Consider the following 25347-nt stretch of genomic DNA (forward strand, 5'->3'; position numbering starts at 1 on the left):
ATGAGGTGGTCCAATTAGAACTAGGCCATCCAACCATGATACGCCTGGATCCATAATCACATACCCATGGTTCCTTGGCCCCACCCGAGTTCGACATACACGCAATCCATCCATTATCCAGTTGCTTTCACAGCCATGACACACCACCACACATTGCCCTCCCCCCAGTGTAAGGGTCCCTACACATATGTTGTCCCAACACATGTATTATCATGCTCTTCCACCATTTAGTCCTTGAACATACTTGCCCTTGCTTGTGTAATGGACGGAAATCCAAATATTCTGTCAATTTTTGGTAGTCTCAGTGGGGGCTACCATATGATTGTTTGTAAAGTAGACTTAGCAGATCAACAATGTTACTCCCACTGGTAAAACCCTGCCTGTGGTGTGAGTAGCAGTGCTTTGCTCACTCCTAGCCAGTTTATGACATACACTGACAGCACTATATAATACCATAGTTGCTGTTGATTCCCTTCCCTTCTCATCCCTTGTCTATGCTTTATTGTTACAACGTTCATTCTTTATATATATATATATATATATATATATATATATATATACACACACACACATATATATATATATATATATATATATATATATATAAAAATGTGTGTGTGTATATATATATATATATATATATATATATATATATATATATATATTACATCTGTACATACTTATTTACATTTCCTATGCTGGCCGCTGCTTACACCCATGCAAGCACACTCGCATATGCTTACTGTGTGTTACATATGTTTACCGCCGCTTATTTGTGCTTACTTGTGCCTTATTCATTATGACAGTACCACTTTGATTGAAAGGATCTGGTTAAAAGTCCCATGCAATACTCAAGTTCACTTTTACATGTTATTATGTTGGTTTTACAGCAGAACAACATTCATTCCACATGGAAAATGATATGTGCTATAGTCGAACTTGAACCATGAATGCCTGTACATTAGGCAGATACTCTAACCACTACAGTATTGGTGTTCTCCTTCATTTATATGTATACCCATGGTTCATAGTTACCCAAACACACACCTCAACACTTCACTAACACAGCAGGCATCCATTCTCCTGTTGGGAAAACAGCACCACTACACATGTGCCATTCCCTACTGCTCTGGACCCGTCCCTCATGTTGACTTACTCCAAGTATATTCAGACTTCCCAAGCCTATAGTCCTGGCACATACATTTGTATGATTGTTTGGGTGTTCATATGGTCATTCTGGTTTAGACTTGTCTGATTGGGGACTGGGACTGTCCTGTACCTGTTTGAAAGTTAGGTTTAGCATGTGGACAAAGTTAGTCCCACTGTTAGCATCCTACATGTGGTAAGAGATGTAGGGCTTTGCCCACTTCTGGCCAGCTTGATATGTCAGCACTAGATGATACGGGTGTTCTGCTGCTGTTGCCCTTTGCATTCATTATGAATGCTTTCTTGTGCCCATGTTCATACTAGATATATATATATATATATAATCTGTACATATGCATACATTTACATGATTAATTGCTTTTATCATACTGTTGAATGACTGTGCTGTCTGCTATGTTTGTGATAACATCAGAGTAAGGTGTAACTGCCATTGCTTAGTGGTAAATTACATTGATTGTGGTGTGTAGGGTCCTGGCCGAGGTGGTTTATTGTGTTTCTGGGCAAAATAAGGGCCTTTGGACAAAGGGTGAATACAACCCTTTTCAGCAGCGGTTTTCCATTTCACCATGTTTAACTGCCGTTTCCCATCATGCAAACACCTTCTGCATTCTTACTGTGATACATCACCCCAGTTCACATTTCAATGGTATTATATCGTTATACAGCATAAACTTAGCAGGATATGCTCGTATATGGATTACGCATTATAAATGGTGTGTGCTGCAGTTGAACTGGCAACGTCTGCTTGATAGGTGGATGCTCTAACCACTACACTATTGCTGTGCTGCTTCACTTGTATGTATACCCATGGTTCATAGTTACCAGAACAAATGCAGCAAAACATCACTAACACAGCAGTCATCCATTCTCCGGTCAGAAATAAACCACACCACTACACATGCGCCACTCCCTGCTCCTCTAGATATGTCCCGTATTTGGCTCACTCCAAGTATATTCAGACGTCCCAAGCTTATAGTCCTGGGACATACATTCATATAATGGTCAGGGTGTTCAATTAGTCTTCTGGTTTTTGGCTTGTCTGAATGGAGTCTGGGATTGTCCTGTACCTGTTTGAAAGTCAGACTTAGCACATGGACAAAGTTATTTCCACTGTTAGCATTCTGCATATGGTTGGAGATGTGGGAGGTTTGCTCACTTCTGGCCAGCTTGATATGACAGCGCTAAATAATACTGATGGTTCTGCTGCTGTTTTCCTTCTCATTTGTTATGACTGCTTTATTGTGGCCATGTTTATTCTTCATGTGTATATATACATATATATATATATATATATATATATATATATATATATATATATATATATATGTCTGTACATACACATGCATATACACCTACATACTTATTTACATTTCCCATACTGTTGAATGACAGCCACTTACTGCTGTGCATAGCTGCTTACGTTAGCATGTAAGGTACTTAATCACCCTATATCCGACGGCCACTATTCTGGGCATCATATAAAATTAGCAGCACTTGCATGGTTTGGATTCAGGAACAGAAACACCTTAGTCACCGGTTTGACCACTACACCATCCGTGATACATTCTGCATGGATGGTAGTTAGGCTATATGACTTTACTACAGGCATTCCACACTATTGGCAACAAATGTGACAATCGGTTGGTGTACATATGTATAGCACATGTTAATGTTCATATGTTTCTGAGAGACATATGTATACATTTGGAAGTATACATATTTAATAAATAAGACACATATGTGACAACTATTTATATGCATTTATGTGTGATGTGTAGCTGTAGCTATGCGTATGTAAGTATGCACATTTATAGATGTATGACTGCATATCTGGGGATGTACATGGCCATGTATATGAGCACCCGCATCCGGGAGGGATGTGTACCGTTTGTATACAGGGGTTATGTGCATCATTACGACATGGAACCTAGACAGGGTATACAATTTGTGGACATGTACTATTTGGACGATGGCTATGGGGAAGCTTCTAGGGAACATGTAAAAGGTATGTATTCCTAATAATGCACATGGGGAGACGTGCATCACGGTCAGGTGTTTAATCCCGGGTCGTAGGTTATGCAGGACCAGCTGGAGGCTGAGCAGAGTTGTGGACAACTACTGCTAATGCAGCTTGTGTTCGGATGTCTACGGGGCTGGACATCGTGTTGTGCGACCAAGTCTAACCTTTAGAACAGACACTTATCCCATGAGGGATGTCCAAAAATTGCAGACGCCAATGACTCCCATTCTTTTGGCTATATGAAAATGAGGGAGGGTTATACATGCATGGGATACCTAGTTTACAAGCCTGACACTGCCTTAGGGTGAGACTGGCTACTAGATGTGGGTAGGGGGCACTATGAGCAGATATGGCTGGCCCAAGCTAGCAGCCCGAGTATGGGTGGTTTTGGTGGACGTTCAGCAAGGGGGGTGTGCTGTGGAGGGGATGATGGGTATTCAATTATGTATCCAGGTGTGTAGGGGTTAGATGGCTCAGTTCAGGCTAGACCATTATGTGGGTGGGAGACAGTATCGTTTCTGTACATGCATATCGCACATTTTAATGTTCATATGTTTGTCAGATTGTGTTCTGCAGTATGGCCTGTCAGGGTGTATTGGGGATGTGAATGTATGTTCTTTGGGGATGTGAATGTATGTTCTTTGGTTTCCTTTTTGATTCACCCACTGCTCCCTCTTACACCTCCAGTTCACCTATTGTACATCCGACCCAGTTTCCCCTTGGCAAATTATTACATTACCCGTCACCCCCCCCCCCCAAATTCCACAAACACACCATCCATCCCTTCTCTGGTTGCTGGCCCATGGCAGAGACAGCAGTGCACATTGCTTACTCAACATATCTCTAGTACCAGTATGGTTGTGAGGACAACCCTAGCATATTTGATCTTCCACATGCTGTACTTCACACACATAGGTACACACAAATACTTATCTTTCATGACATGGTAGGTTGACCTGGGTAATACCCATTCATCTTTGAGCCGTCCAGACAAGGACGACTCGGACCGCGAATGGGCAGATATTAAGTGAATGCTCTGACCATTGGTAGGGTTGCCACCTTTTCAAATGGCCAAAGTGGGACATTTTCGGGACAAACATCAGATTTTACAGGCCAACACATACCCATGGTCAGTACAAAGGATAGAACTTAAGCTTTTTGCCTAAATAATAGCTTATTCTTGTAGCATTTCAGTTGCTTATTTTGTTTCTTATAACATTTAGGTATTTTAGATACAGAATAACTGTTTTATGCAACTATTACATAAAATATAGGACATGATTATGTCCTACAATTTCAGGACATTTGCCATTTTTAATATTTTTTGTCAGGACACAACTGCCCAAAGAGAGATGGTCTCTCCCAAAGTGGGACAGGTGGTAACCCTAACCATTGGGCTAGGCTTAGTAAAGGGCAGCGGCATGCAAACATGCTGCATTTCACTTCCACTTGGTATAAAAATCAACACTACAATTAAATACAGACACGGGGTTTTAAATGTCATTGTTCAAGGGACAGGGGCTCAAAATTCAGCTGCGTGCTTTTGTGTTTACTCCTGTGATTTTATTTTGGTGTTCGTGGAACTCTCTTGTATGCTTTGCATACATTTCAGTATCCACGGACACTGACAGGAGTGATTACTATTAGAGACAGACTGTACTAGTCAGCAATTTAGGTTGCGCGACTGTAGCCAACATGTTCATGCCTCCGTGCAGTGCTTAAACATGTCCCCTGCACTTGCACATGTTTTCTGTGCACATGGACGGTGCGGCAGCGCACCTTCATTAATAATGTTGCCTGATGCTAGGTATACCCAAAGACACATGATGTATGATGCGGTCATCATTGTGAAGGTAGAATTACAATTATGCATAATGTGGAGATAATCACGGATTCAAACACATGCCATAGTTTGGCAACAAAATACAGAGCATTTTTCATTTCCCCATACCAGGGGATAAAGCTTGCTACAACTCTTATGAAAGGAAAATGTAATCTAATGACATCATCAGTCTTAAATAAAACATTTCAATGTGACAAATGATAATTACTTTATATAAGAAAAATCACCATCTATACATGTATACAGCAGTTATGTGTGTGACAACATTTGTTACATTTGTTAGCAACATGTGCATTCAGTCATACTGACACAAGGATTCTAAACAGTAATGGCCAGATTTGAACAAACTACTTACGAGCACAATTAAGAAAATATTTTCTGAATTACCAGACCCATATGAGGTGCTGGTTTACACCTGTGACAGTTCACATTTGAATGAATGACATCAGCTTTGTTTATTAGCTTGATGTTTCTGCTAAAATGTGGTGGAAGAACACAATCGCACTGTATAGATGTATGTCAGATATGCATTTGTAACCTTTACTTCACAGTATGACAGACAGAGAGAAAGAAACGTGCACTCAGAGAAGAAAATTGCCGCTGGATTCAAACCTCCTACCTGTCTAGTTATATAGTCTAAAGAACACAGTATCAACAGCCAGCACCACAGGTGGTGTCATACTACAGCTGTGAGATAATACAGTTTTGTAAGCATTATGTAATCATATTATTTCTAAAAATAAATTTTGTCTGTGGATGGTAGAAATTTGTAGGTCAGTCAGCCCTCTGACACTGAAAAGATATCTCCTAAGTGAAAGTGTACTTAATGGTGATGGTTTTGATAGGGTCAGTTGTATACCGTAGTTAACTCAGTCACACTGTTTAAGCAATGGTAGAGTCAAACCACCTACCTCTTTAGGTTACAGTTTAGAGAGCACGGTATCAACAGGCAGAGCTACAGGAGAAGTCTGACTACAAGCAAACCATATGGCATCTTTGAAGGGATGATATCACCAAAGGATATGTGTGTGCTAAAATGACTTCCACAGCCAACTAGCATTGTAAATGCTGCCAGTACAAATGAGTAGAAGTCACTCCTGACTCCATTTACATTTTACACACATGCACAGGAAAGATAATCACTGCTGTATCCAAACTTACCTTCTAGCTAGTTAAATAATCTACATATCATTGTATTAAATGCACTTGAGAAGTCTGACAAGTGAGGCATACAGCAGCTTTGAAGGGATGACATCACTACTTTGTTGGAGAAACACTGCTATGGTTAAAAATCAAAAGAATGATATAGGAGCCCATTTCTAAGAAAAACACTTTCTCCTGAGTAGAAGTGTACACATTGCAACTGAGAGTGAAAGTGTTTGTTGATATTATTAGTCATAAACATCCACAGATAAGGGAGTCACTGCTGTATTTGAACTACCTACCAATTTAGTTACACAGGCTAGAGATCACAGTATTAATCACGTGCCACATAAGAAGTTTTACTTAAGTCATGTGACAGTGTACTTTAGAAAGGATGACCTCATCAGTCGTGGAGAAGATGTTGTTAAAAGTAGGATAAGTGGATGAGGGATTTCTCTTGGATTTTAAAATTTTCTCCTGAGTGGAAACCAAATGAACAGAGCTGTTGGTGAAATCATACTTACCTGACATCAGAGCCCACCCAATATACACACACATATAGACACACACAAATCCACCACTGTGAGATTTGAACCACCTACTTAGAGACACAATCTTGAGTGCACTGTATGAACCACAAGTGCCACAGGAGAAGTCTAACTTTAGCACTGTGCGAGTGTACCTCATCCTTGCATTGCAGACAAGTTGTTGAAAGTGATATAAGAGCATGGAGGAGTACTCTCTGAGCTTAAATCCTTCTCCTGAGTGGATGTCAAATGAGCATAGCTGTTGTTGAAATCATACTTACTTGACACCACACTCACCAAAACCTCAACACATGAGCAAGTTCACCATTATGAGATTTGAACTACCTGCCTGTCCACAGGAGCAGTCTGACTTTAATGGTATGAGAGTGTGCTTTTGAAAGGATGACCTCAGCAGTGTGTTGCAGAGAAGATGATGTTAAAAGGAGGAAAAGGGGATGGGAGAGTCTTCTCTGAGTCTAAATGTTTTTCCTGAGTGGAAGTCAAATACGCATAACTGTTGTTGAAGTCACACTTTGCCACTACAGCTCACCCACCACATGCACTGAAGTTCAGCATAGTGAGATTTGAACTATCTAATCACAGAACAGATTTTAATTCAAGGGGCTGCTGCCAGTTCTTAGGCAAGAAGAAGATTATGTAGATCCCATTTGACTTATTGTGGACTACATGTCATAGAAATTGTAGAGTAATACAGGGTGGACAGGGAAACACTAGAGAAACTATGCAACTTTTGCTACCCCTACCTCAGACCCTGGGGAAATCATGGAGAGCCCATACCAGTTGAAACCAAGGTTACTGAAGCATTATGTATGCTAGCTACAGGTACTTTTCAAAGACCCACAGGGAATATATTAGGAGTGTCACAAGCCTCAGCCTCTAGAATATTTAATCAGTTTCTAAATTCAATTCTTCAAAATTCAAGGGATCATATTTGTCTTAAACACACACTAGAGGAGAGAGCAAGAACCATGAAGGATTTTTATGCAATAGTGCATTTCTCTGAAGTTGTGGGGCCATAGGTTGCACACACATGGAAGTAAAAACCCCATCCAGTGAACAGGAAAGGGCATACATTATCAGGAAGGGATACCACTGCATAAACTGTCAGGTCATCTGTAATACCCAAGGGATCATCTACAAGGTCTGAGTAGAAAACTCAGTCAGCTTTCATATCTCACACAAGGCACACCTCTCAGCTGTACACAACTTTTGCTACGGATGCCTTTCTGCAAGGGCATCTAGTGTGGGGTGCATGTTATGCTTTGAAACCTTGGCACATGACACCCATAAGAAGCCTAAACAACCCGAATGAGCAAGGATACAGCAATGTCCACTGTCAAACAAGTCATGTAATTGAACATGTATTTAGCATGCTCAAATCAATGTTCTGGTGTCTAGACACTTCAGGAGGTGCCATTCAATATGACCCAGCTGCCTGTGCCAAAATACACAAAGTCTTTGCCATAGTCTGTGCCATGCTGTACAATATAATTCTGAGGAAACAGCTTCAAAAGGAGAGCAAGGGCCAAGACCACAGACAGGGCCAGCAGGTCCAGCAGATACACACAAGGAGTCTGACAAAACAGCACCAGCTGCAGATGGAGCTGACAGACTTAAGTGTACACACTATGCCCATGATCTGGCTAAGAGGCAAAGGATAACACACATACATGTGCTTACTACCTAAGGAAAACCTAAGAATCTAAACACATACAAATATTAAAACTGATGCCCGGCTAAGTTCACAACATTTACTTCACCATGTAACAGTTTGTGTTTTGTTAGCATCAGAAAGATACAGCTCCAAGAGCACATCTTGTACCTGAGGTTCTAAAATGGTAAATGTGGAACCTGTATTATGAAAAAAAATAGAAAATAGGTATATAACTTATTACTCATATGCAAATACTCATTAGTTCCCAAGCTGTGCATCTCAGGTGTACAGTAATGGATCGCAAACTGGCTCTCAGACAGATCCCGTAAAGTAAGAGTAGCGGGATCTATGTTCGAATCCAGACCAGTAACGAGTGGTGTGCCTCAGGGCTCTGTCCCGGGGCCCCTCCTGTTTGACATATACTTCTCAGAAGTACAGGCAAGCACAGAAGGGCTGTGGCTGACTAAGTTTGCGGATGACTGCAAACTGGGTGCTATAATAGAGTCTCCAGCCAACATGGAGATCCTCCAGAATGGCCTAAATGAGACTGATGCATGGTGTCAAAGCCATGGTCTCAAGCTAAATGCAAAAAAATGCGTAGTAATCCCCTTTGGAAAAAACAGAGTACCCGCAAACTACAACATAGGAGGTAATCCTCTGAAATCTGAAGAAGAAATAAGGGATCTAGGGACCCAAGTAGATAGTCAGCTTTCCCTTGATAACCATGTTGCCAAAGTGGTTAGAAAATCCCTCTATGTGACCCATCTGATCATGAAAGGGTTCGCATCAAGATCTAAGGATGTAATGGTGCCCCTCTACTCTTCCCTCATCAGACCCATTATTGAGTACAATGCACCAATTGGAATGTACCTGGCTAGACATCTCCAGCAGCTGGAGAGACCACAGTGGTACCTAACCAAGAGGATTACTGGCCTCAGATAGTTGCCCTATGCAGCATGATTGAAAAAGCTAAGACTGTTCTCTGTTGCATACCGCTTTCTTAGAGGTGATCTCTGTCTAACATACAGAGCCATGTCCAACCCAGAATTGTTGAACATGCTCCATCTTAGCAAAACCAAATCTACTTGAGCTACACGCTCTAGGGATATAAACCTCAGCACAACAATGAATAGAACATGCTGGAGGGATAGATTCCCTTAGCAGAGACTTCCCTTACTATGGAACAGGGTCCCAATCTACATAAGACAGAGCCCCTCACTATCACTCTTCAAGAGGAACCTTGATGAGTGGATGGGTAACAGAAAGTTCACACTGGGGATCACACCAACAGCACTACTAGATAGGGGCCAAGGGTACTAGTTGCTAGTACAAGGGTCTAGGGAACTACTAAAGGGGTGGTGAATACCGCACAACGTGGCTGGGCTAATATATGCCTTCGGGCAGATAGCCCAGTACCAACCTATGAACCTAGAACTAGCTTACAGCCACTGTTTGCAATATACAGCTATGGATTTTGCCAAATACTATGCTTCAAGCACTTCAATTGACTACTCTATATAAACCAGAGAGCAGGTCAATGACAGTATCACTTGCACAAGTACAGTAACATGAAAGTTTTGAATGAATACTTAGGTTGCATTACTATGCATACTAACACAAATACAATAAGGGTGAACAATTACATAAAAAATCACTTATAACTTATTAGGAAAATTTAATTAAAATATTTATTGCATAAAACATTTATATTACTTCAAGCCTGAGTAAGTTTAAGGAAGCATTATTAGCTATTCGTTCTGTGCATCAGACATGCATGCAACCCTAAGTCACAAAGAAATCTGCAAATGAATTGTACAGTCATCATCATTTGCACAGGGTGGGGGGACATGAGGGCAAGGCTGACATCAAAGAAGTGAGTATGTGTATAGCAGCCAATAAGACTGTTTAGTGCAGGGGTGTGTGTGAGGTGGTATGTGCATTTTGTTCAATATCTGTGTGTGTGTCTCTGCATAAATGCAATCAAGTAATGTGCTATCACTACTTCCTGGCATCTTAGGCAGGTGTGAGCTGTGCATGGTAGAGTAGTTAGTTCAGTGTTGTTGCCCTGGCCACAATATCTGCTTCTGCCATTAGTTGCACTACTTGTTCCATAGCCCTGGTTTGAAGACGGGATGTTATATGAATGTGTGCAATGTCTGCTGGACTAGCTCTCATCATTACTAAATCCCAAACCATGACTCTGTGGCCTACCACATCTGGGTGTGGACACCACAATCACTGACTGAGCAGTGGAAGTAGTACTACCATGTGGATGCTGATCTTCCCCTCAGCAGATTTTCCATCACAGACACTTCCCAATTCAATGTGTCACTCATGCTGTCCAAGGAGTCACACACATGGTTCAGGCAGTCATGCAAGTCAGAATGCATGACATTTAGTACTCACACTATCTGTTCCGAGGCCCTGGTGGAACATGCTTGTGCCTCCATGATGACTCTATACATATATCTGGTGGCACCTAATGACACTTCAGCATCAGGAGGACAGTGGACAGCAGGCCTCCTCTGATCACCTCTAACAACCATCCTGTGTGGTACCTTATGCTTATGATGGCTATGGCCAGAATCAGCCAGTTCTGCAACTGGATTAACCTCACTTCCCCAGTCAATAGTATCACCCTCAATCTGCTCTATATATGAGAGTTCTATGGCATGGATATGTGTAGAGATACTAACTGTGTCCAAAATATGGTGAGGGAATGTGGGAGCTGCAACCACAGTGTCAGACAGAACCTCTGTACCCCGAGACTGTGTCACTTCCTTGGCATCATCATCAGAAGAAAAGGAGCCACTTTTGTGATTTTAAGTATTTTCTTCTGATTTTTTGTTAAGTTTTACTGCTTTGCCGCCTACTTTTTGGCATTTTCCGGTTTGCTAAAGTTTATATCTGTAAATGTAACAGTACTTGGAACACATCTAGAGCCCGTTTACTGCATTTCCTGTGTTGCACTTAATTTAAAATCGTTTGTTTCTCTAAAAACTGCATTTTACCTGATTTTGGCCTAGCACTCAAGTGTGGGGTCATTTATTGCACTGTTGTGATTATTTTGCTGCTTGTCTATCCCTGCTACTTTTAAACTACAACAAAAAGAAAAAAAAAATCTTGCTTTTTTCCCACTTTCTGAAAGTTAAGAAAGTTCAGTTACAGATTTGCTGTTCTGAACTGTTTGGAAGGTTCTAGAAGGCCAGTGCTTGCTTGGGCTAAAGGGAAGTCTCTGTGTTCACCAGTGGGAGTGGTTAACACTGAATAGCCTTGCCTGTCCCTGGAGGAGTGGTTACTACCTAGAAGCTGTAGTTTTATTGGCCATTTTGGGTCAATTCTAAACTTGATCTCTCTCTCTTAAAATCCTACAACTCTCTTTTTGCACGATTTTGCACACTGAGCAGCGTCGGGCAGTGCCGCCTAAACAGGTTTAAACTACTCCAGGCTCCACAAAGTCTGCTCTTCACTTTTTCCCTTAGAACTGTTCAAACTCTCAAAGTAATCACTCTATTCTCTTTCTAAAGCCCTGCACTTGCTCAGCTCTTATAAGGAAACACTAACTAACTAAAGCACTACACCCTCCTTGACTTCTCGTAAGTATTAGACTCCCGATTGGTCCTTCCTGATCAAGTGAAAAATCAGTTCCCTTCCCTAATCTGATCAGTAAAAAAACAGTTACCTATACTAATCTGGTTTGTCCAAGGGTCAGTTTCAAGGCTACTCTCCAGTCCAGCTGGTGAATCTGGGAATTTTGAGGCAATGTTACAATTGCCTTATGTACACAGACAACCCTCTCCTCCTTCCAACAAACTCTAATACATGTGAGAGATGCAGTTACACAGCCAAACTGGAGGCAGAGCTCTCTCAACCCAAGACTGGCACAGTCAGTCAGGAGGAAAAGGTAACCAGCCATACCACAAATCCAGTCTCACACAGACCTATTGCATCTGCATACCCAACACATAAACACACAAAAACATACTCGGAGGCTCTAAATAAAAATCTGCCTAAACAGCAAAGACCTCCTAAGCAGATATCCAAGCAACAGCCACCCCTCAACAATATCCATGAATCACATATCTCACAAAATCAGTGTGCCTCACAGTCACAGCCCTTAAGGCCAAACAACACACCAAATACAATTGTTATAGGGGACTCTATTATCCAGCACACTGACGTCCCACTCACCAGACTGAACAAGGAGAAGGTCACTGTGAGCTGCCTGCTGGGTGCCAGGATCCGCCACATAACGCAAGCACTCAGGTCACTCCAAAGCAAGTACAAGTATGACTCTGTCATTGTCCATGCTGGTGTGAATGACCTGAGACGTACCTCCCTGGACTACATGAAAAGAGACATAGAGGAGCTCTCTGACCATGTAGCCCAGGCTGGTATGACCCTGACCTTGAGTAGCATCTTGCCCTCACCAAGAATGATGCCACAGTATAAAGACAAAATGATCAGTTTCAACAATTGGCTAAAGTATTGGTGTCATTCAAAGGGGATCCAGTGTCTGTCAGCCTGGGATGGCAGCTCGACAAGCCACGTTGCTTCGCTAGGGACGGCTTGCACCTGTCACCCTTAGGCTTTCGTATACTGGCCAAGGCTCTTGCCACCCCTATAGTGCCTTTTTTAGGCAAGGCTCAAAGGACAAACCCACCTCCATAGACAACCCAAGGATAAAAAAACTAAAGGTAATGCTACTCAATGCCAGAAGTCTAAACCTCAAGATGCACGCACTCGAGGCTCTCCTCAGTATGGAGAAAATCGATGTCTGTGCAGTAACAGAAACCTGGCTCAAGGCTCCTGAGAGCACCCCAGCACTACCAGGTTATAACTCATACCATGCGTTTCGGCCCCAAAACTCAGACCAAAGTACGAAAGGAGGTGGAGCATCTATATTCATCAAAGATACCTACACCTCCAGGTTAGTGGCACTGCACGAAGCATCGGAAACCATCCATGTGCAACTAACAGTGGGCAAAACTGCCTTTCAGTTTGTAGCCTGCTACAGAACACCCTCCCTGTTACAGGAACCCCACTTGGCATTCCTGAGAACACTGGAGAATATGAAGGTCTCTCCAAACACTATGTTATTAGGTGACTTCAACTACCCAAACATCGACTGGGAAAACTACTCAAGCCCAAACACCCTCGCCCAACGGTTCCTTGAATTTATAAACTCTAACGCAATGGAACAACTGGTCACCACTCCCACAAGAGGGAACAACATATTGGACCTGGTCATCACCAACATGGGGACTCTATGTTCCACACCAGAGGTAAACCCCTTATTGGTAAGATCAGACCATAAAAAAAATTTCCCTGGACATCCATATCCCGTCCCCAACCCCAGCCAAGGAAATCACTGTAAAGAATTTCTCAAAAGCCAACTTTGCACTTCTCAAGACTGAGGTGGAATCCTTCAAAGCCCCTGGGCCAGAGGATAATACAGCCCAATCCACAGAATCCTTTACAAATGCATTCTATGAGCACCTGCATGAATGCATGGATCATGCTATCCCAAATAAAACCAAGACTCACTCCTCCAAAAACAAGAGACTGGTCTGGTGGACCCCGGCCATAAATAAGCTATACAACAGAAGGAGAAAGCTACTACATGACAGAGCAAAATCCCAAAAAGGGAAGGCATCTCTGATCAGTATTAGCAAGAAACTCCGATCCCTCATAAAATTATCAAAGGCCAGTTTCGAAAGAAAAATTGCCCTAGACACTAAAGATAATCACAAGGCCTTCTTTAGTTATGTCAGGAACATGGGCAGAAACTCCCAGATATGCTCTGAATTGTTGCATAACGGTACAAAATATACCGAACCTACAGACATAGCCAACATCCTGGCAGACAGATTCAACGCAAATTCTCCCCCCCTTCCCCCCCAAAGGAGCAAATGCCTATCCCAACTGAATGTAACCTCCCTGACATCACAGATGCACAGGTGAAAGCTGCCCTCTCCAAAGCAAAAAACACAGCATCTATGGGACCGGACAGTGTCCCAGGCTGTGTCTTACATGAGCTCCAAGAAGAACTGAACCCTCACATTAAGTCACTGTTCAAACTTAGCCTTACTACAGGATATGTACCCAAAGAATGGCGTACAGCTACAGTGGTCCCACTCCATAAAGGTGGTGCCACAACGGACCCCAGAAACTATCGCCCCATAAGCCTGACTAGTCTGGTCTGTAAAGCTAATGAGCGTATTATCATGGAACTCATAAACAAAGACATTGGGAGCCTCCAGACACTAGACCCTACCCAATTCGGCTTTGTTAAGGGCAGATCTTGCCTCTTAAACCTAGTTGATTTCTTTGAAACAGTTACCAAAGCCATAGATGAGGGCAAGGTAGTCCACACAGCCTACCTGGACCTCGCAAAAGCCTTTGACACAATACCCCACTTGGGCATCATAAATAAGCTTACCAGCTTAAATATCAACCCCTATATCACAAGATGGGTTGCAAACTGGCTCAGAGATAGAACCCACATGGTCAGAATCACAGGTGCCATGTCCGAATCCAAACCAGTTACAAGTGGCATCCCACAGGGCTCAGTTCTGGGACCTCTCTTGTTCGGTATATACTTCTCTGAGGTTCAGGCTAACACAGGGGGATTATGGCTGACAAAGTTCGCAGATGACTGCAAACTGGGGCCATAATCGAATCTCCAGCTGAAACAAGCATCCTCCAAAAGGGTCTCACAGAGACGGATGCTTGGTGCCAGAGCCATGGCCTCAAGCTAAATGCTAAAAAGTGCATAGTCATCCCCTTTGGGAAAAACAAGGTGCCCACAAATTACCACATAGGTGGTAATCCATTAAGTACGGAAGAAGTAATTAGAGATTTGGGGACCAAAATAGATAGTAACCTCTCCTTTGATAATCACGTTGCCAAAGTGGTTAGAAAGACCTTCTATATAGCCCACCTTATCACAAAAGGGTTCGCATCTAGATCAAGAGAGGTCATTGTGCCCCTCTACTCGTCACTCATCAGGGCCATAATTGAATATAATGCCCCTTTTGAGATGTACCTTACCCGACACCTGCAGCAACTGGAGAGACCCCAAAAGTACCTCACCAAGAGGATCATAGGCTACAAACAGATGTCCTATGCAGCTCGACTAAAGAAACTCCAGCTCTACTCAGTTGCTTACCGCCTACTCAGAAGCGATCTATGTCTGATGTACAAAGCCATGTCAAACCCAGAATTAATGGACATGCTCCACCTCAAAAATCTGAGTCCCTTAGAGCTACACGCTCCAGGGACCTAAACCTCAGCACAAAAATAAATAGGATATGCTGGAGGGACAGATCCATTTCCCAGAGGCTCCCCTCACTCTGGAATTGAATCCCAATTCATGTTAGACATAGCCCCTCGCTGACCCTGTTCAAGCGAAATTTGGACGCGTGGATGGGAAATCGCAAATTCACCCCTGGGATCTCTCCTGTGTCCCTGCTAGACAGAGGCACAGTAAACTAATCTTAAAAGGGTACCTTCTGTGACCTACTTTACAGAGGCACAGTAGGCTAATCTAATAGGGAGGCGGAAGCCAAATACACTCTGGCTAGGCTTATAAATGCCCTAGGGCAGATAGCCTAGTATCTACCTATGAACCTATGAACCTAAGAACCTACTGATACTCTGATATAAGTCATATGAGTTCTACAGTGCCACTATCAGGATCACCTATCATAACAACTAATAAACACAAGAAAGAGAGAAATACGAAATAGAAATGATCAAACTTTTGTTATACAAAATGTATGTTAAACAATAATAGATGCTAACGCAATACAAATATTACTCACACTTAGATCTAAATCTATCTTTATAGACAGTAATAATGATAAAATGGGTATGCTTATCATGTGCAGGTGGTCTTGCATGCAAGGAAGGGAGAGAAAACAAGGCATGTAAGCATCACAATGCAAACAATTCAAGAAACAGAGAACAACCCCATGTACATCTGCAGATTAAGAAACATCTCAAAAAAATTCCGATGCCCAGCTGAACCTCCCCATCCTCCTCTACTGCTGTTGTAGTATGCCTTCTAATTGACACTTCTCACTGTCTCTAGATATATGAGACATTCAAGTATAGGCATATAAAGATATGTAAAATGTCAGTTAATTATTTTTATATTGCATACCTTGAAGTTTTTCTTGAGACACTCTTTGCTTGTTGTCCCCATCAACCCCAACATCAGTGGTTCTGTGTGAGCCTTCTGCTGAGTTGTCTGGATCTCTGAAAGTGGACAGGAACTCCTCTGTTTCAGTCAGTGGTGGTTCAGTTGCAGGATTACCCCCCCCCCACACCATTACCAACTGCAGTCACTATACATCATGCTGATGTGATCATATAAGTTGCCATTTGTCTTATTTGTGAGTAATATTTTCCCATGCCCTCCAATGGCATTGATGCCATTCACCACCTGCTGCCAGATCCTGTTGCTGGTAGACTTCTCACTTCTGCCTTTCTCTAAGATGAAAGAGCCATGGCAATGGAATGCCTGGATAATGACCTCATTCTCTGCATCACTGAATGGCAGTTTGCATGGTATAGATGTCTTCAGGGCCAAAGCCCTTATACTTAATGAAACAGAAAACAGGCGCAAACAAAACTTTATTAGATATAGATGATTGCTGTGAGCTCAAATATGTATGAAAGGATGCATTCATCATGCACACAACAATTTAAAAGGTAATGCTCTAGATTAGTACACACAAGTTAAGACAGCTCCCCAAACATTTCATAAAATTAACAACCATTTGCTAAGAGTGCTGTCATGTGATTGAAGTTGTATAACTGTGTAATACATTGCAGCATTATTATTAATACTTCATAAAGTGCAAGCACAAATATAGAAAAGTTTTTAGTGATATTTCCAGTGGTATGGAGGACATGCAGGTAGATGTCACAAGCTTAGCACAGTTTTTAGGCTCCAAATATAGAACCCCCTGACCTTGCTGAAAATTAATACTGCACTCTTCTGCAATAACTGACCAAATTCCCACAAAAAATTACAAAATTTACACCATTAACATCAGGTAGTATTCTTCACAAACATTTGTAATGCAGAGAAATAACTGGCATGCATTAGCGATGCCAACAGTAAATGAGAAAAATGCAGACAGACAAATCAATAATTGTGTTGGGCATTGCAATTCATTAATAATGTTAAACTAAAACCATTTTGAAAAAACAACAGCATATCATTGCAAGAAATCAGTTTAGATAGTAGATAAATGGGAACACTTTATAATCCCAAAATTCCGAAATATCGAATTTCGGAATCACAAGATTATAAAGTCGAAAGCTTAAAACTCCGAAACCCCAGAAGAGTGAATTTCAAAATCCCAAAGTCTGGATATGAAGTCATACTTCTAGTGTTGCGGTGTGTGGTTCAGGTAAGTATTTATGCTTAAGGGTCTTGGATAGGGGCTTTAGTGTGTGCCAGCATGTGTTGTGACTGTGATATGACTGTGATGTGTGTGTGCGAGGGGAATGTAGGTGTTTCTTAGTGTTTTCATGTGTTTGTCTCTGTAGTATGACCTTAGAGTTAGTATATTTAAGTAGGGGGCAGCCACCCACATGCCTCCCTGCTTGTATGTAGTGTAGGTTTGTGTGTTTGTATGTGGGGGGAAGGTGTGTGTATGTGGATGTGTGTGGTGTATAGTTAGTGTAAGGTTCGCAATTTTAAAATTCTCACTTCTGGGGTTTCGGCTTTATGATCTCGAAATTCTGAAATTCAATATTTCAAGATTTTGGGATTATAAAGTGAACCCAGATAAATCACCTCAAAGTAAATTGCTGTATTGTGCTGTCTGGATCCAAACAGCCTCCCCTGCTATCCTAAGTGCCTTACCTACATGATTACCTCATTACCTGATTTGCAAAAGCAAAAAGTAGAGAAACATCACAAAAGTGCACTGTAACTACTTGTTTCATTATGTTTCCTTTTACATTTTTATGTTTAATTTTCATCATTAGAGTTCAGGTGTAAATTGCTCACTGTGGACCAACAGCAGTCCAAAGCAATAAATGACAGTTCACTCCCTAAGGTATATGCTGATAAATTTAATTTAGAATACCATCAGTAACACAATTTAGATTTCCACAAATGCTCTTCCTTCAGCATTGTGGACAGCACTAACAGAAGAAATTCATCCAAATACCTATATAGCTCTGTAGCACAAGGTGTATCTGCAGTGAGCTTAAATAAAGGGAACAGGTAATGCAGGCTTTGAATTTAGTTTATAGATTTTTTTTTCAAACTGGTTGTAGAATAAACATTGAGGCTCAGTGTTGTACATGAAATTAATAAGCTAAATTATGTGATAAATGTTAAGAATATTGCCTGTAGTCCAAGTGAATTGATGTTACAAATCAGTTGTAAAGTCACTGCTTCTCATCATTATTATATAGATGTTGTAACATATTACATTTTGTAAAGGGTGATGATGCTAAAGCATTAACCAGAGTAATGTGGACATATATGCTGGAGAACTTATCCATATTTCACAATCATTCATCATAGCAGTAATACATTTAAGTGTATGCACTTATATTATGATGAATTGTATATGTTGTGCTATGATCTCCTGTCATGTTCCCTTTCTGAACAGTTTCCAGTACATGAAATGCTGTTGTGTAACCTAAATGCAAAAAAAAAGTAAGAAAGTATCATATTAATGATATAAATGCTGTGTTCCTTGCTTCATCTCTCACTTAACTGTGTTAGTTTGAAATACAAGTGGTTTAGATTTTGTTATGCTTTTTGCATTTTCACTCCACTTAGTAGTGAACAAGCACTGTTCATAGCTGAAGAAAAAGTATAAAAAAATTAATTTGGGTAGCCTTCAGTAGTGCAAACTTGCATGGTGCCAGTGAAGAGCAGTCAGCACTCTGGATAGTACTGAGTGTATGAATTCCATTTGCTATCTAACTTTCTCTGGGGCACAATGTGTAAGTGCAGTGAGGTTAAAGAAAGAGTTCAGGTGATGCAGGGTTTGAGTCTAATTTTCAAATATTTGTACTAGGGTTCAGGAAAATATTGACACACATTTTGTTATATGAGTGTGTGTTGGAACCTCAAAATTTCTCAGTATAAATACCAAAAGAGGTGTAATGTCAGCCGCTGTCTGTCCCTTCTGCCATTAGCTGGCATTACCTATAGTCCTGATAAGGTGCCACAGCAAATAAAGTTCTGACAGGGCAAGGAGATGTGGAAATGATGAATGTCCCATTGTAATACCTACTTGCTCTAGTCATTAGTACACATATCCTTTCATTGATTTACATTTCCTCAAAATTTGTTTTCCAAATGTATTTATTTATTAAAATTATTTATATGGCCTTTTACATTTGCATTCTGCTGAGCAGTAAGGAAATACAGTTCATGACTGAAGGGAAAAAAAAAATAAAACATTTAATTTGAGCTCCCTTCTGTAACATGAATTTGCTTGGCACCAGTGTGAGCCATCAGCACTCTGAAGAGTAATGAGTGAAGACATTCTACTTTTCATCTACCGATCTCTGTGACACAAGCTGTAATTACATTGAGTTGGGAGCAAATGTAGAAGCACTTGGTAGAATTATTTTTATTTATTTATTTACCGTTTGTTTACCGGGAGTATCTGACTGGTTCAGAAGTCCATTTCCAGCGGAGGCCCAAGGAGAAAAGGTCCACATATAATATATCAGACAAAGACAAGAATTTAATAGATAAATTGATTTACAACATAGTTACAAATATTACAAGACCATCAGAGTTGAAAATTATGCATAGTTATAAAGGTATGATAATAAAACACATATGTTGAAATAAGATACTCGATTATTTTAACAGTGCCAATGTGAAACACACACAATGATGCAATGAGTTGTCTAACAGTTATTGTAGAGTGATATAGAATAGTGTGAGAGGTATGGGTAAGGGGTACTTAAGTAGGCAATTACAGAGTAAGTGTGCTAGGTATTAAGGATCCCAGTGTATGGGTGGACACATTGAGTGTGTTGGTATAGAATCATACATGGATGATAATAAGGAGTAATAGGTAGAGGAATTAGTCTTACCCAGGAGAAGTACAAGAGAAGAGCCATTTGTTTCTGAAGTGATCCATGAGGAGATGTTTGAAATTCTTAAGAGTTGTTTGAGCTAATAATACATTGAGAGATTGTATTCCAGATTTTTGATATCTTATGTGAGTATAGTGACTCGCCTGAAGAATTATTTGCCTTAGTGACTTGCAGTAGCAATTTTTCAAAGGATCTTAGAGCTCTGTTGCTACTATTTGGTTGTACTAGGTTTTGGAGGGGTGGGTAGTTTCTGGGTTGAGATATAACTAAGTGGGCAATGGTCAGCTGGTTTGTATACAGTATGTGGGGGAGTTCAATCCAGTTTAGCTCACATATGGCAGTGCAGTGATGTGATCTATATGGGAGATTAAGAGCAAACTTAGCTATTTTGTTATAACAGGCCTCCAGTTTGGTTAATTCTGACATTCTGAGATTTGCAAGTATGGGTGAGGCATAAAAGAGGGCGGAGAGAAGGTGTGTTCTGGCTATGGCTTACCTGGTGATATTGGTGAGGAATGGTTTGGTTCTGTAGACGCAACCAATTTTAATGTGGACCTTTTCATGGTTACAGTCAAGTGTATATAAAATGTTAGTGAATTATCAGTTGTGACTCCTAGACATTTTGTGTGCTCAACAGGTACCATTTTGGTACTATTAGAAGAGTAGATGGTAAATGGTGGTTGACTTCCTTGGTTTGAACTTTTTGTAAAGATTATAAGCTTTGTTTTATTTGAGTTAAGTGTTAGTTGATAGTTTGAGAGGTATTTCTCGATATCTAAAAATGCACCTTGTGTTGTTTCAAGTAGCTGGGGGAGGGTAGGGGCAGAGCATATGAGGAAGGAATCATCTGCATATTGGATAACTGTGGCATTATTTGTAGCAGACCACAGTTTGTTAGTGGATATAGAGAATAGTAATGGTCCAAGGATCAACCCTTGTGGGATACCTACATTGATAGGAAGTAGAGGGAAAAGAGTGTTAGACCACTTGACTGCTTGTTGGTGATCAGTAAGGTAGCTACAGAACCAAGTTAGGCTAGGTTGGGATAGATTTAGACAGGCAATTCTATACTGCTGATAATTTTACTTATGGTATTACATGACGTCTTGACACAAATTTTGGGCTAGGATTTGAACAACTAAATATGTGACCTATAGTCCTTGTGAATTTCTACAAACAATTGTGCTACTGGAGGAAAATCAATTATTATTTTTGTTATTAAGAATTTTAGTGCATTATGTCACAATCTGGTTTGATCTTTGGCTGGGGTGTCTCCTGTGCGGAGTCTGCATGTCCTCCCTGTGGTCATGTGGGTTTCCTCCGGGTGCTCCAGTTTCCTCCCACATCCCCAAAGACATGCTGCAAGTGGATTGGACACACTAAAATTGGCACTAGGTAGTGTGTGTGCGTGTGTGTGTGTGTGTGTGCCTTCTGTGGAAGGTTGGGCTGGCAACTCGACACCATAAAAACTCCACTGCCAATCATGAGCAGGCAAGGTGATCCGCTGTGGCGACCCCTAACCGGGAAAAGCCGAAAGAGAGAGATGTCACAATTTAGAGTCTCTAAAGTGTGAGCGCAGAAATGTAATGACAGGGTAAATGTGGAAATATGTAGAATATATTATAGATTCCTTACTCATATAGCCTAAGTATTACTCATTAGAGTAATAAATTCCCCTCTCAAAATATGTCAGTATGAATTTTATATGGTGTGCCACAAATGAGATTATGTAATGTTCTGTGCATTCCCTTTCTGAATACTTACCATTTACCTGAAGCCCTGATGATGACACAAATCCAAGTACTGATGTAGCAGCCCAATGCTGAAATTAATACAGACTTTCTTCTCATAATTTTATACCTTTGTTTATTTTTATTTTATTTTACTTTATTTTTTTTATTTTACTTTATTGCCTTTTTCATTTGCATGCTGCTTGGCAGTGCACAGACAGGGTTCATAGATGAAGGACAAAAGTAAAAAAAAAAATAATAATTTTGGTATCCTTCCATAGTACAAATGAACTTAGCACCATTGTGCTTTCATCAGCACTCTGGTCAGTACTGAGTAAAGAAATTCTGCATATCAGTTAACTGTCTCTGTGGCACAATGTGTAAGTGCAATGATTTTAGACAGAGAGGAAAGATTACGAAGGATTCAAATTCATTTTACGGGTACTTTTACAAGTGATGTGAGAATGCTATTTGTCACAAAATATTGATTAAGAATGTAACACCAAATACAAATGAGTATCATAAATATATTTTTTGAAAAAAAAAAAAGTATTATTAATACTTGCTATGCTAGCCCAATATGAAGAGTGTAAAATATGTTAAACATGAAAATGATGATATTTAACTTAAAATGCACTTCCATAGCTATGATTGGCACATCAGATTTGCTATAATTATTATGACCCATCACACATCGTAACTGTGCTTAGGGCAGTATGTCTTGTGAAGTATGTATGTAACTCAAACCATCAGGCATTACTCAAGTGAGACAATTCCATGCATCCGAAATATATATGAAATCACAAATAATGCCTTTTACATACAAACTCAGTACCATGACCACTTAAAGTCACACACACATAACGGCATGTCTGAAGTATATCTCCATTTATTCTTAAAATAGTATATCTCAAATTACACGTTTCTTTCTTACTATTGTTTAAGTTCCAACAGTCCAATATGTCACAAGTAATCACACTTTTCCTCTAAACAGCAATGACTATAACAACCATCATTCAGAATTACCTCATTTCACATAAAACATGGGTCCTACACATGCTGGAGCCGGTGGAGTAGGGGCAGGCTGATCCACTGGGGGTGGCCTACTCCACTGTGCTGTGTAACATTTAGTGATTTGGCACACATGGATGACATGAAGACATTTTGATGACACATAATAGAAAATTAACAAAAAAAAAAAAGAGAGATAAGGATTGGAGAGAAGAAAGAAAAAGATACAATTAGTACCATCATATGTGACATACAATGCATTAACAAAATTATGCAACTATTTTATCTAAAGTGCTACATTCAAGTATACTTCCTAACAAATACACACAATAATTGCTGAAAGTAATCCTTGAAATGTGCATATAATGCACATGTGCATGTTCCAGTTATACAGATTACAGTTAACAGCAGGGGATTTATGTGACTTTTATAGAGTTTAATTTAATATAAATATTGTTAAAGAATTGCAGTACTGTATAGTTGTTACTCATGGTATTTGAGCCCAGAACGTCTGACTACAGTCTTATATTTGACAAGTTGGTTTGTCCTACAGACTAATACATGCATACTTGCTTTTGCAGTTAGGATATACATGCTCATTTTGGTACAACTGTATAAAAAACAACAATCTATTTTTAGCTTGTAAAGCAACAGTAATACTTCTCTTGTGGTGCATACATACTACTTGTTTCCCTCAGTCTCTCTGAGCAGCATGAGCACGTTGATTTAACTTTGTTAGCATTAGCTGGGGGAAAGAACAGAAGAGCATTATGCATACCAGTCTTGCCTATATTTAGCTTTGTAAGTATTGCAAATACTCTCTTATTGACATACTTACACAGCTGTGGGATGTCTACATTTTCAAATTCAGTCAACCAGTGGCTGAGGATATCCATTTTGCACCTGTGTAGGTCATTAAAATAATCCCTACGCTGTTCTCCAGTGTGTGGGATGTCAGTAGCACTGGATCCAGCCTGAGGCAAACTACTCCATGCCTCAGACTTGTTCTTGGAGCCAGAATAGTCCCCCTGCAGAAGCCTTTGGCTGTGGTGCTTTACCAGGAGTCCAGTCAATATCCTGGACTCCTAGACACTCCACCTCTGTGCCCTAAACTGGGCAGCTTCCTCACTAACTCCAGCCAAGTCTAACACCCGACCTGGAGCAATGGAAAATGATGCTTCCCCCCTACTTCCAGTTATCATATTTACTGGTAGTGCATAAACATGAGCAATGATGCCAATCACGTTTGTGCAATGTTAAGTGGAGCGCAGCAGTGCCAAGCAGGGATGACATAAATATTTGAAACAGGAAGATTAATCTGACACTTGACCTTAGTTTGTGGGGTCTCAGGTGACATAGCTTGGAATATGTATTGAAAAGGGCAAGGTAACTGTTAGGTGAGTTAGGTTTGCAGACATGTACTGGGGGCAGAAATGTCATAACCTGACACATTTGTTTTTGGCTTTATACAATGATAAAATTGATTTTTAAAGTGTGGGATTTAAACCTAGGCATAAAACAAAACATTTTCTTCCACAAAGTTGATTCTCTATCTTTGCTACAGAAGAATTGCTGCTCAGACATAGTCAGGGAACATTCATAAATACAGTAACACATGTATGTGTGTGACCTGACAATGTTCTTGTATATAGATCCAGTTATGTATGTGTCATTTAATTGTGAAGGCCATACAAGTCTAAATAGCAGAATTATACTTATAGAAATGTAGTAAACAGCATACCCTCAGTCATACATCTGAAAACACACTAAGGGTGTCTTATCCCTCATACATATAATTCATATCACCTCCACTATCTAAAGTGTTATAAGTGAGAGTGAACATAATGAGAAATGGAACAACAATAAACATGTCTGGAATGCTCTGCATTAGAACCTAGAACCATGTGCATGACAGTCCTACCCTTAACACATGTCGCCACAAGAATGTTGAAATAGCACTTGTCTGTTTTACATTTCATTGCTATAAACTGCACTATCACAACTGTAAATATTGGTTGCACACCCTGTAATAGACCGCAGGACCATCTGCACTCCAACTCTACATAACAGTTCCATAATTTCCTACTCATTTTTAAGTCTCTGTGTTAACCACCCCACAACATTGCTTAGCATGC

Source organism: Protopterus annectens, chromosome 11.part0 (assembly GCF_019279795.1).
Source record: "Protopterus annectens isolate FY-2018-M chromosome 11.part0, PAN1.0, whole genome shotgun sequence".
NCBI classification, from domain to species: Eukaryota; Metazoa; Chordata; order Ceratodontiformes; family Protopteridae; genus Protopterus; species Protopterus annectens.